The sequence below is a fragment of the Natrix helvetica genome (assembly GCF_964273705.1).
Source record: "Natrix helvetica genome assembly, contig: HAP1_SCAFFOLD_259, whole genome shotgun sequence".
NCBI lineage: Eukaryota > Metazoa > Chordata > Lepidosauria > Squamata > Natricidae > Natrix > Natrix helvetica.
In genome coordinates, this window is record NW_028113518.1 from 27,501 (window position 1) to 39,225 (window position 11,725).

The 11,725-nt window shown below is 42.5% G+C and overlaps 1 long non-coding RNA gene across 1 annotated transcript; it reads left to right on the forward strand.

Moving 5' to 3' along the window:
* The first annotated feature begins 2,745 nt into the window (after nt 1-2,745).
* On the forward strand, nt 2,746-6,995 carry LOC309382358. The gene is made up of 4 exons (XR_014173664.1): nt 2,746-2,841; nt 5,051-5,158; nt 5,945-6,061; nt 6,511-6,995. It is a non-coding gene; the product is annotated as an uncharacterized lncRNA (long non-coding RNA).
* The last annotated feature ends 4,730 nt before the right edge of the window (nt 6,996-11,725 follow it).

An 11,725-nucleotide genomic window follows, 5' to 3' on the forward strand; every position in this document is an offset into this window, starting at 1 on the left:
TCCGTCTCTCTGAGCCCAATCCACATCATAGGACTGTTGTGGGGAAGATAAGAGGAAGAGGAGGAGGAGGAGGAGGAGGAGGAGGAGGAGGAGGAGGAGGAGGAGGAGGAGGAGGAGGAGGAGGAAGTATTAGCCGCCTTGAATTACTTATAAAACACAATAAGGGCCGAATACAAATCAGTGGAAGAAAGAAGCAGGTAGTAAAACCAGGTGATCTCGTGAGAGACGGATTCAAGGCTTCCCCTTTTGGGTCTGCTCAGAGTCACCACCAAATGCCCCCTGTTGCGCTTCCCACCTGACACCCGCTGAGTTGTGAGTTCCCTCTTCTGGGAGGAGGACTTTCCCCACGAAGGTCGGGTGACTCAGCGCCTGTCCTCCTCCTCCTCTCTGCAGTTGGCCCCATCCCAGCCGCCCTACGGAGGGTCTTACGGCAACGGGAGGGGAGGGGTCCAACCGACAACAATGAGGCCTTGCACAATCAGAGTGCTTTGCGCAACCGTGTGGTGCCACAAATGACAATGCTTTGATTGCAAAGGCCGGGCTCTGATGCCCCTTAATCAGGAGGGCCCAAGACTGATGAGGGGCCCATCTGAGCTTTGGGGAGCCACAAACTGAAATTCACATGAACGGAAGTTGCCAAGTTGGAGAAATGCTCTGCCTATCATCATTCTCCCTTTCACACATCTACACACATTTATCTATTTGTATATCTATGTGTACAAGGGTGGGATTCAAAAACTTTAGCAACGGGACCATTTCCGGATTTCTGTAACTTCCAGGAGGCCCGTTTTTCGCCCTCCCAGAGCCTCTGCGTGGGCCCTGCACTTACCGGGCATCCAAAACGAGTCACGTGGAGACTCCTGGGAATGGCAGGGTAGGCGGGGCCAGCCAGTCCTTGCAACTACTGGCTTGGAGAACCAGATGTAAAATTAGCATACAGTTTGCTCGAACCGGTCCAAAACAGCTGAATCCCACCCCTATATGTGTATCTCTGTATCTATCCATCCATCCGTTCATCCGTCCGTCCATCCATCCGTCCATCCGTCCATCTGCCCATCTGTCTATCCGTCCATCCATCCATTATCTATCTATCTATCTATCTATCTATCTATCTATCTATCTATCTATCTATCCATCCATCCATCCATCCATCCATCCATCCATTCATTATCCATGTATCTATCCATTATCCATCCATCTCTGTTTGTCTGTCTGTCTGTCCGTCCGTCCGTCCGTCCATCCATCCAACTACCTATCCATCCATCCAACTATTCATCCATCCATCCATCCAACTATCCATCCATCCATCCATTCAACCACCCATACACACATCCATTCTTCCATCCATCCATCCAACTATCCATCCATCCATCCATCCAACCTATCCATCCATCCATTCTTTCAACCACCCATCCATCCATCCATCCTTCCATCCATCCATCCATCCATCCATCCATCCAACTATCCATCCATCCATCCATCCATCCATCCATCCATCCATTCTTTCAACCACCCATCCATCCATCCCCTTCCCTCCTTCCCTTCCTTCCTTCTCCCCTCCCCCCTTTCTTTCACTTGTGTCCCTGAGTCAAAGACTACCTGCAATGAATGTCCAGCCTAGTGAAAAGAAGGACTAGGGGGGCACATGACAACAGTCTGCCAGTAATTGAGAGGTTGCCACAAATAAGAGGGGGGCAACCTATTTTCCAAAGCACCAGAAGGCAGGACAATAAACTATTAATGGAAACTAATCAAGGAGAGAAGCAACCTGGAATTAAAGAGAAACTTCCTAACAGTGAGAATAATTAACCAGTGGAACAGAAGTTGCCTCCAGAAGCTTTGGGTGTGTCATCCCTGAATGTCTTCAAGTATAAACTGGATAGCCATTTATCTGGAATATAGGGTTTCCTGTTCAAGCAGGGGTTGGACTAGAAGACCTCTAAGGTCTCCCCCAGCCCTGTGATTCTATGTTGTCAAAGACTGGACAGCCATTTATCTGGGACTCTGTCGGGTTTCCCACAGGAGCAGTGGGTTGAAGACCTCTAAGGTTGCTCCCAAGCTTTTTGTTCCCATGTTGTACAAACTTCAGGCATGCCTAAGTGGAGAATTCGGGAGGGAGGGTCAGCCTGAAAACTCCATGGGGGAAAATAACCAATTCTAAGAGACAAAGGTGAGGGGAGCAGCAGATGAAAGCAAAGGACGAACTCCACTGCCAGAACCCCCATGGGTCTCCTTTGTCGTGCAGGGTGCCAAAAACGGAAGATCCCACGCCAGATTGTTTAATGGGGATGAAAGGACTCCTACTCTGAGGTTACTCCTTGGCAACGATCCCTGACCTTTGTGGATGGAGAAAACGGTGGTTAATTGTAATCTACACCAACCTCTTTCCATGAGTCTGCCAGGTGCAGCACCTGTTTCCTTGTCCTCCAGTTTCCCACCTGAACAAAATGGTTCCTGATTGGCCTTGCTTTGTCTCAGCCCTCCTCCCAAGAAAAGCAGCGTCCCTTCTGCAGGAAGGACCTCAGGGAATTCAATGGGGGAAAACCTCTGGACATCCGCCAGCAACAAGACAATCTGCATAGCAGGGCATAAAAGGAGGCGTCGCAGTCCCGAGGACCACATCAGCTTTGGACCTCCATAGCAGAAGAGCCAAGGATGGAAGGATTCTTCTGGAAGACCTTGATGCTGGTGGGGGTTCTTTCAGCCTCTGGGCGCCCCCACTTACCCCACAATCCGTTGAGCTATGACGAGGCCCTATGTCTCGGAGTGGAGATCTACAATAAGAAAGCTGGGGAGGACTTCCTCTACCGTCTTGTGGAAAATGTTCCCCAACCTGAATGGGTATGGAGTTTGGACCTGGCAGTGGGTGGGGTGGCATGGGGTGGCATGGCATGGAGACGAGGAAGGGGATGGGGATCGTGGTGGGGATGAAGTAGAGGATGATGAAGTTGAAGAGGATAGGGATGATAAAGGTGATGGGCATGATGGTGAGGATGAAGTTAGGGATGATGGGGACAATGAAGGTGAGGATGAAGTTGAAGAGGATGCAGATGATGAAAGTGATGGAGATGAGGGTAAAGATGAGGATGATGAAGTGGATGGGGTGGGGAGAATGAAAGTGATGGGAATTGTGGTAGGGATGAAGTCAAGGGTGAAGGGTATGATGAAAATGATGATGAAGATGAAAGTGATGATGAAGATGAAAGTGATGATGAAGATGAAAGTGATGATGAAGTTGAGGAGGATGAGGAGGATGGTCATGATGAAATTGAGGATGGTAAGGATGGTGAAGATGAAGGTGTGGAGGAGGATGGTGATAATGAAGAAGGTGATGATGGAGTTGAGGAGGATGAATTGAGGATGGTGATGAGGAGAAGAAAGATGAAATTGAAGATGATGAAAAAGATAGTGAGGAGGAGAAGGAGGAAGATGAAGTTGTTGGTGATAGTGATAATCATGAAGTCCGTTCTGAAGATGATGACAATACGTATAGTCTACCTCCCCTCCACCCCAGAAGTTGAAGGCAGCAAACCCAACTTCCTCATCTCAGTCCTTCTCTTGGGTCATCAGCCTGGGAAGTAGGATAGGCAGAAAAAGAGAGGGGAGAGGAGATGTCCAAAGTCCCTCTAGATCAGTAATTCTCAACTTTCCCAATGCCATGACCCTTTAATACAATTCCTCATGTTGTGGTGACCCCCAACCATAAAATTGGTGTCTCGGTTCCTAAGACCATCAAAAACACGTGTTTTACGATGGTCTTAGGCGACCCCTGTGAAAGGGTCGTTCAACCCCCAAAGGGGTCCCGACCCACAGGTTGAGAACCACTGCTCTAGAAGCTCCTGTGTCTGAGATGACTTCTGTTGCTCCTAGTCCAACACCTTCCGTTCTACACCAAGGAGATTTCTCATCTCAAAGACTGTTCAAGACACAGTCGAGTTTCAGGAGCTCATGGCACCTTGCACATTCTTTGAAAACAATTGTTCCTGCAACCTTCAGAAAGGGACTCCATCCTGGTAGAGTCTGATCTTCCCAAGCAAGGTTTAAAGCTGAAATGGGCTAACCATGAGTTGGGAGAGCTATTTCAGGCCCAGGGTGGACTTCATCCTGGCCTGTTTAGGAGCCTTTGTAGTGTAGACACATCGCCTTGGGGATCACTTCTGAGACTAGGGGGGAACTAGCTGGACAAAGAGAGACCCACCCACCCACCCTGTTCTCCTACCATGGAGGACTTGAAAAGTCTCTATCTGTGGTCAATCAGGAGGATGGGCATGGAATCCAGAACTTCTAGAGCTGGCATGGACTCTTCTCTGCAGCCACTTTCTCCCCCAAGGTTTTTTATTTTGTAATACAAATTATACATAATATAGGAACAAAGAATTGCCCGTGTCTTTTCTTTTACACCCTCTCATTTACATCGTCCTTTTTACATCATATTATTCTCTTCCATTATTTTCCATCTTTAGAGTTATTTTTTCTTAATACATAAACAATATCTTCCATTGCCCCTTCAAAATTACACCCAATTTTCATTTCTTATTTTCACCATTGGTACATTTTGCTATAAACAATGCGTTCTCTAATTCAATTTAAACATAGAGAGCATTTCTTTCATTTTTTCCTACAATGAACAATGTACTATAGTTTCTTCATTTCTTAATTAGTTACATAACAATAGCAATCTTACTACTATTTTCTTTAGTCTACTAATGTAACTCTTTCCCCCTTTCTTCCTCTTTTAACCATTTTCTCTTAGGCTCTCAAAAATCCCAGTTTTAATTCTTTCCCTTCTTCTCCCCCTTTCCCCTAACTTCTTTTCTTTTTGCTATTTTTTGGGTTGTTGTATCTTTTCTTCGGAATATTTACTTTTATTATTCTAGTGAATTTCCCCAGTGTTTTCCCTGTTCTCCTCCTTTTCTTACTATTTTTTCTCTGCAGCCACTTTCAAGTGGCTACATAAAGAGCCATTCAGAAAGGATTCCCGACGTAAAACGGGAGAAGGTTCAGGTGGGCCTTCAAAGTAGCCATTCGGTTTTGCTATGTCTTGTTTCAGGATCCCTATTCAGAAAGCGATCAAGAGCTGAACTTCACCATCAAACAGACGGTGTGCCCGGTGGAAGAAGAATTTTCCATCGATGAATGCGACTTCAAGGAAAACGGGGTGAGTGATTGATACCCAGCTGGTTGGGTGATGAACAGTAGATGGAGACAGGTCTATGGGACCTGTGTAGGATCTTCTTGGCAGAGTTGAAACTGGAGTTCCACTCCTATTGCATTGAAGAAAGAGCTCTTCAACGTCTACCTTTGACTTGAGGGACATCTACTTCTCGGTTCTCCAAGCCAACTCTTAGGCCCAGCTCCATGGATGGGGGAGGAACCCAGCTTGTCATGGTTCCGATGGATGCCTTAATTAAATCATGAGCCTTGAGCCAAGCTTCAAAAGAAATCCAGTTATTTATTAGGAGGTTCATGCCCACACCTACCCAAGTGAAGCCAACTCTGACCCCATGTCATTTATGCCCCAGTTATGACCCTGTTTCTCTTCCCCCCCAGGGTGTCTCATAAATCACATTTGCCAACATATCACTCCTCTCCACAACTGTGGGTAACCCTGGGAGACAGCCTTGAGAAAGATATGTCTGGAATGTGCTTCTGTTTGTGGCCGCAGTGCTGCTTCACCAGCTTCCCATCCCCCGTTGCCTAGGGCAACTCGAGAGCAGGCCAGGGATGCTTTGCAAGTTCACACAACCCTTGAACCCTTCAACAATTATTTCCTGTTTCCCTAAAGTGTACATGGAGAGACTAAGGATCAACCTGCTTAGATTGTCTAATGTCACCCTGGAAGGATCCAAGATTCCTCCGTGGGAAACCAGATAATGGTCTCCATGGAATCTGAGTTCTGAGAGGTATCTTGATTCTTCTCTCCACGCTTTTTTCTCCTCCACAGCTGGTCAGACAATGCACAGGCTACTACTTCCTGCAGGAGAGGCCCCCAGTGGCTGTCCTCACCTGTGAAACCGTAGGGGGAACAGCGAAGGAGGAGGAGAAAGTGGAGGAGAAGAAGGTAAGAAGGAGATTTGGTAGCTCCTAGGATGGTCTATAAGGAGGATCGAACCATTTGCCAGGTGGGGGGAGTCCTCATCTCAGTTGAGAGATTGGACCACAATAGGTCTGAAATGTTATAGGGTTTCCTGCTAGAGCTGGGGGTTGGACTAGAAGACCTCCAAGGTTCCCTCCAACTCTGTAATTCTGAGGAAGAGGAGGTGGTGGTGGTGGAGGAGGAGGAGGAGGAAGAGGAGGAGAGGAGAGATTTCTACTACAGCAGGGGGTTGGACTAGATGACTTCAAAGGTCTACTCCAACTCTGTCACACTGAGGAGGAGGAGGAGGAGGAGGAGGAGGAGGAGGAGGAGGAGGAGAAAAGAGAGAAGGGTTTTCTCCGAGAGTGGGGAGGGTGGACTACATGACCTTGAAGGTCCCCTGCAACTCTGTGTTCCACGTTCTTCCTCTCCAGGACCTGCCCAAACGTGCCAAGAGATTCAAGGAATTTTTCAACCGTGTCGGGGATGGCATTCGTGATTTCTTCCAAAAGAGCCACTTTGTCTTTGGTGTAAATTTCCGCTTCTAAGCCACAACTCAGAAGGAGGGGATGGATTAAAAAAAATCCCAACTTTTTCCAGCTCTGCTTTTCCCGTTTAGACCTCTGTTTAGGGCGAAGAATCTTGGCCATGCTGTCTTGACAAGTGTGCAACTTAGAATCAGTAACCCAGCTTTTAAAAAATGGCAATATAGGTAGTCCTCGATTTACAATGGTTCATTTAATGACCATTCAAATTTCCAATGGCAGCAAAAAAGGGAGTCTTTTTTTCATACTTAACGACCATTGCAGCCGCCCCGTGGTCAGGTGATCAAAATTCAGACGCTCAGCAACTGCCTCATATTTATGACGGTCGCATAGGGGGTCAGGTGTGCCATTTGGAGACCTTCTGACAAGCATAATCAAAGGGGAAGCCAGATTCGCTTAATGACTGTTAACAAGTTCAGGGATTCGCTTAACGAATGCAGCAAGGAAGGTCATAAAACGGGACAAAATTCTCTTGGCAAATGTTTCATTTAGTAACAAAAAATTTGGGCTCAATTGTGGTCGTAAGTTGAGGATAACTAGTAAGTGGCAGAACGAGAGGGATGAAGGCTCTCCTTTGCAAAATATGAGTCTTTTTGGGAGTAAATTCAGTTTTTCTATCCTGTCTCTACAGATGGTCCTCGAGTTACGACCACAATTGAGCCCAAAATTTATATTGCTAAGTGAAACATTTGTTAAGAGAGTTTTGTCCCATTTGACAAATTTTCTGGCCACAGTTGTTAAGTGAATCATTCCATATGTCAAGTGAATCACATGGTCATTAAATGAATCTGGCCTCCTGAGAAGTTTGCAAAAGGGGATCACGCGACCCCGGGACACTATGACCGTCATAAATGTGAATCAATTGCCAAGAATCTGAATTTTGACCGATGCTGCAACGGTCATAAGTGTGAAAAAGGGTCATAAGTCTTTTTTTCCCAGTGACGTTGTAACTTGGACAGTCACTAAATGAACTGTTGTAACTTGAGGATGATCTGTGCTTTGGAAGATCTCTGGAGTCACCGAGATTTATTTAAAAGGCTGTGCAAATTTTCTGAAAAATAAATAAATAAGAAAATTTCTCTCGGCAAGAATCTTGTTTTTTCTTTTTTAATTTTTATTTTTATTTTTTATTAAACACTAACAGACAAAACACAACAAACACCACAAAAATATCTTCCATTACAAATTGTAAAGAGTGTGTCAATTGGTTACAAAGAACTTTCGTGCATCCCTTCCACAATCATCACCTACAATTCATATCAAGTTATATGTTTTAAATCAAATATAATATATATTACTATCATCATACCTCATCCTTCATATGGGTATAGTTGTTTTAACATCCCTTTATAACAAATATTCCAAAATTTAAAGCAAAACCACATGATGGCATTCCGTTATCTATTCTCAATATCATCCAGCAACATTACATCTTTATGACACTTTCTAAAAAAAAAAGTAATGTTTAATAGCAAAGTTTCTAGACCTCCTTTCTTAATCACTGTTTACAATTTATATCCAATTTCCCTTTTATCATGTCAATACAAATATTACATTATTATCATTATCAATCATTTATTTGACAACATCAGTCATCATTTCTTTTTTTTGTCTTAGTTTAACTAAATTTAACTTACTCTTTTTTTAATATTATAAGCTTTTATACATAACAGAATTTCTAAATTTCCTTTCATGATCACCATTTAGAATTTATACCAAATTTCCTTTTATCAAACCAATACATATGTGTACATTGTTTTCATTATCAATTATTTATCTAACTATATCCATTATCACTTCATTTTTAACATAATGCTCTAATTTTAACTAAATTTGACTAATATTTTGTTATTAGTTTTCATATCTCAACCTGTGTCTTTCCAGTAATCGTGCAGTCTTATGTCTTTTGCCATTTGTGGAATTAGTTTTCTGGTTATTTCCTGAATCAAATTTGTGTGGACTTCTCTTCGCAACTTGTTGCTTTTTGCATATCTTGTAAAATCTCGAGACCCTCCGTCCGCTTCTTCAATCAGCTTATCTTTGGTTATCAGTAGTGCTTTTGTCAAAGTTTCTCTCCTTGGATTCATCAATTCTTCTCTTTTTTCTTCTTCTATACCTTGAAATCTGGGGTAGAGCTCCTTTCCATCTCTCTTCCCTTTCCATGTTCCATTCTTTCCATCTCCAACCACACTCAGTTCACTATCAGTATCCACAATTATCTTGCCTCCTTGTTCATTTTTCCCTTGGGTTTTTAGGTCTCTAACCTCCACTTTTTCCATTTGCTGGATATCTTCAATTTTTCCATCAAATTTTACTGCATTACAATCTATATTTTCCAGTCTCTTCTCAATTCTCTCTGTTGTTTCTAATAATTTTTGAATTTCAAACATAATCAGTTGTAATGTTATGGTTTCTTTTTGGTGTGGTGCCATACTTGCACCTAGTAAACACTGCCACTCTAGTTTCAAAATAAGATTTTGTTTTCACTTCTCTCCAGTTGCCAAAGAAGCATCCAAAGAGCACCTGTGTAAACAACCCATGCTCTTCTCCTTATCTCTTCTGTAAACAAGCTGAAGCCTTTGAAGTGCAAAGTCAAAATGATCAAAGAGAAAAAAGAGAAAGCAATATTTCCAGGACTCAGCCTCCAACCTCAAGTGGCAGAGTAACTTCTTTTCCCTCTGATGTTACTACCCTCTTTATATTCCTTTTATATCTTCTTTTATTCCAGGCTTAAAAGAAACAAAATTCTTAAATGGAGCAAAATAAAGAGAAAAAAACCCTCCAAACCAATATTATAAAAATAAAGAAAAATATTTAATCCATAGGTAAAAAAAGAAATACAAGAAGAAAAAACAATACTTTCCCTTTAAAAAGTAGGAAATACTTGCAAAACTTCTGTCCATAAAAAAAAGGATAACACACTGTCCAATATAGCTTAATTTCACCACTTATTTTTCTTTTCTTTGCAAGTTTAATTTATCTTTGATTTTTGGGGGGCAGTCTCTTTTATAACAATAAAATTTCCTTACCAGATGGACACACTTCTCTTTCCGCTTTCCTCCCGTTGCGGAGCTATCCCAACTTCAGCAGCTTTTGGCTGCGCTTCTGTCGCTGGCAAGAAGAGATTCTCTTGGATCAATCAGGGACTTTGCGATGTCCCTGAGATCAGCAAGACGTACTCTTCCCTCTCACCGTCTCTTCGGGATGGTTTAGGTCTAAAAGGACCGTCCAGCGGCAAAAATATCGACGTCATGTCATTGCGACGTCAGCTTCTGTCTCCCCAATCTTGTTTTTTTCTTATTTTCCAACAACTCCTTGTCTCCAATTCTGTTTCCTTCGCAAAGTTTAATCTTGATTTGAGGGTCGAGTTTATTTTTCTTTCGGGACTAACTGGGTTGCCAGCAGAATTACAGGCAACCCTCGGTCACAGGTAACTCACCTGACCAATGTTTCATTTAACGTCAGAAATTTGAGGCTGGATTGTGGTCATAAGTCGAAGACTACTTGTTCACGTGGGAGTCAACAAAAGTCACAAAGATCCTGTTGTAACAGCTCACGGCTTCTTTTCCTTTAGATGTTTTTATCCTGTTTATTGTTTTTGTAAGCAACCCAATGTGGCTAATATATCTGATACTCCTTCCTTCTCCTCCCACAACAACCCTGTGAGGTGGGTTGGACTGAGAAACAGGGTGTGGCCCAAAGTCACCTGGCTGATTTTCCTGCTAAGGCAGGGCTAGAACTCACCGTCTCCTGGTGATTCGGTTCAAAGTAATCTAGTCAGTGTTCATGCCTAAAGGAAAACTATAACTCACCATCACCTGGTGCTTGCCCCAAAGTTATCCAGCTGGCTTTCCTGCCTAAGGCTGGACTAGAATTCATCCATCACCTGGTGAGTGACCCAGTCACCTAGTTGGCTTTCATTCCTAAGATGGAACTAGAACTCCCCCTCTCCTTTTGATAGGCCCAAACCCTTTCACTTGGTAGGCCTATAATTCCCCATCACCTAGCGATTGGCCCCAAGTCATCCAACTGGCTGTCTTCAAATTGCCAAATTGGATAAATGCTTTATGTCAACGGTGAGAATTTAGGACAATAATTCAGTCTGAAGCCTCCTGTGGACAAAAAGATAAAACAGGGGCGACATAAGGCCAATGAGGGCAGCATGAGTGATAATTTAATTTAATTTAATTAAGATTGGAGCTGGCTATCAACTATTGAAGCTTTTTCATATCCAATAATATACAAAAAGGAACAAACAATTAGATATGGTGAAATATTGAATGCAGAAGGTGAACTTAAATCTGTGCAAGAGTTGAAACAGGAAGGAATAGGAAGGAATTGCTTTTCATATGTGCAAATACAATCTAGATATGACAAAGACCGCAAAATGGAAGGTTTTTATGATAAAAAGACTGAGAGATAAAATTTTGATGGGTACTGATGAAAAAGTAATTAAAAAATTATACGGACACTTACTAGAGGTTAAGTTAAAAGAAGAATAAGTTAAAGGAACTATGATAGCTTGGGGGGAAATTTTGGACATGGGATTGAACTAGAGAAATGGCAGAAATTGTGGTCTCAAAATTGTAAAATGACAATGTCAACAGCATACAAGGAAAATTTGTATAAGATGTTTTAAAGGTGGCACCTATCCCCAACGAGAATAGCAAGAATGTCCAAAAACAAGTTGGAAAAGTGTTGGAAATGTCATCAGACACCGGGTTCATATTACCATACGTGGTGGACTTGTATAGAAGCTAAAAGATACTGGACTAAAATCCACGCGTGGTTGGATAAAATGATACAAAAACACATAGACTTTAAACCAAAAAATTTTTTTATTGGGAATCATACCAGAAACATATAATAAAGATCTGAAATATTTGATTGTAAATGTTTTAACGGCAGCTAGAATTGTATTTGCAAAAAAATGGAAAAAGGAGAAAATACCAATGCAGGAAGAAGTTATTTGAAAAATAATGGAATGTGCTGAAATGAGTAAATTGACATTCGAAATTAGAGAACAAGAAGATGAATAATTTTATAAGGTATGGGATTTGTTCTATCAGTGGTTAGATAAAAAAACATGGAAATGAAAATTTTT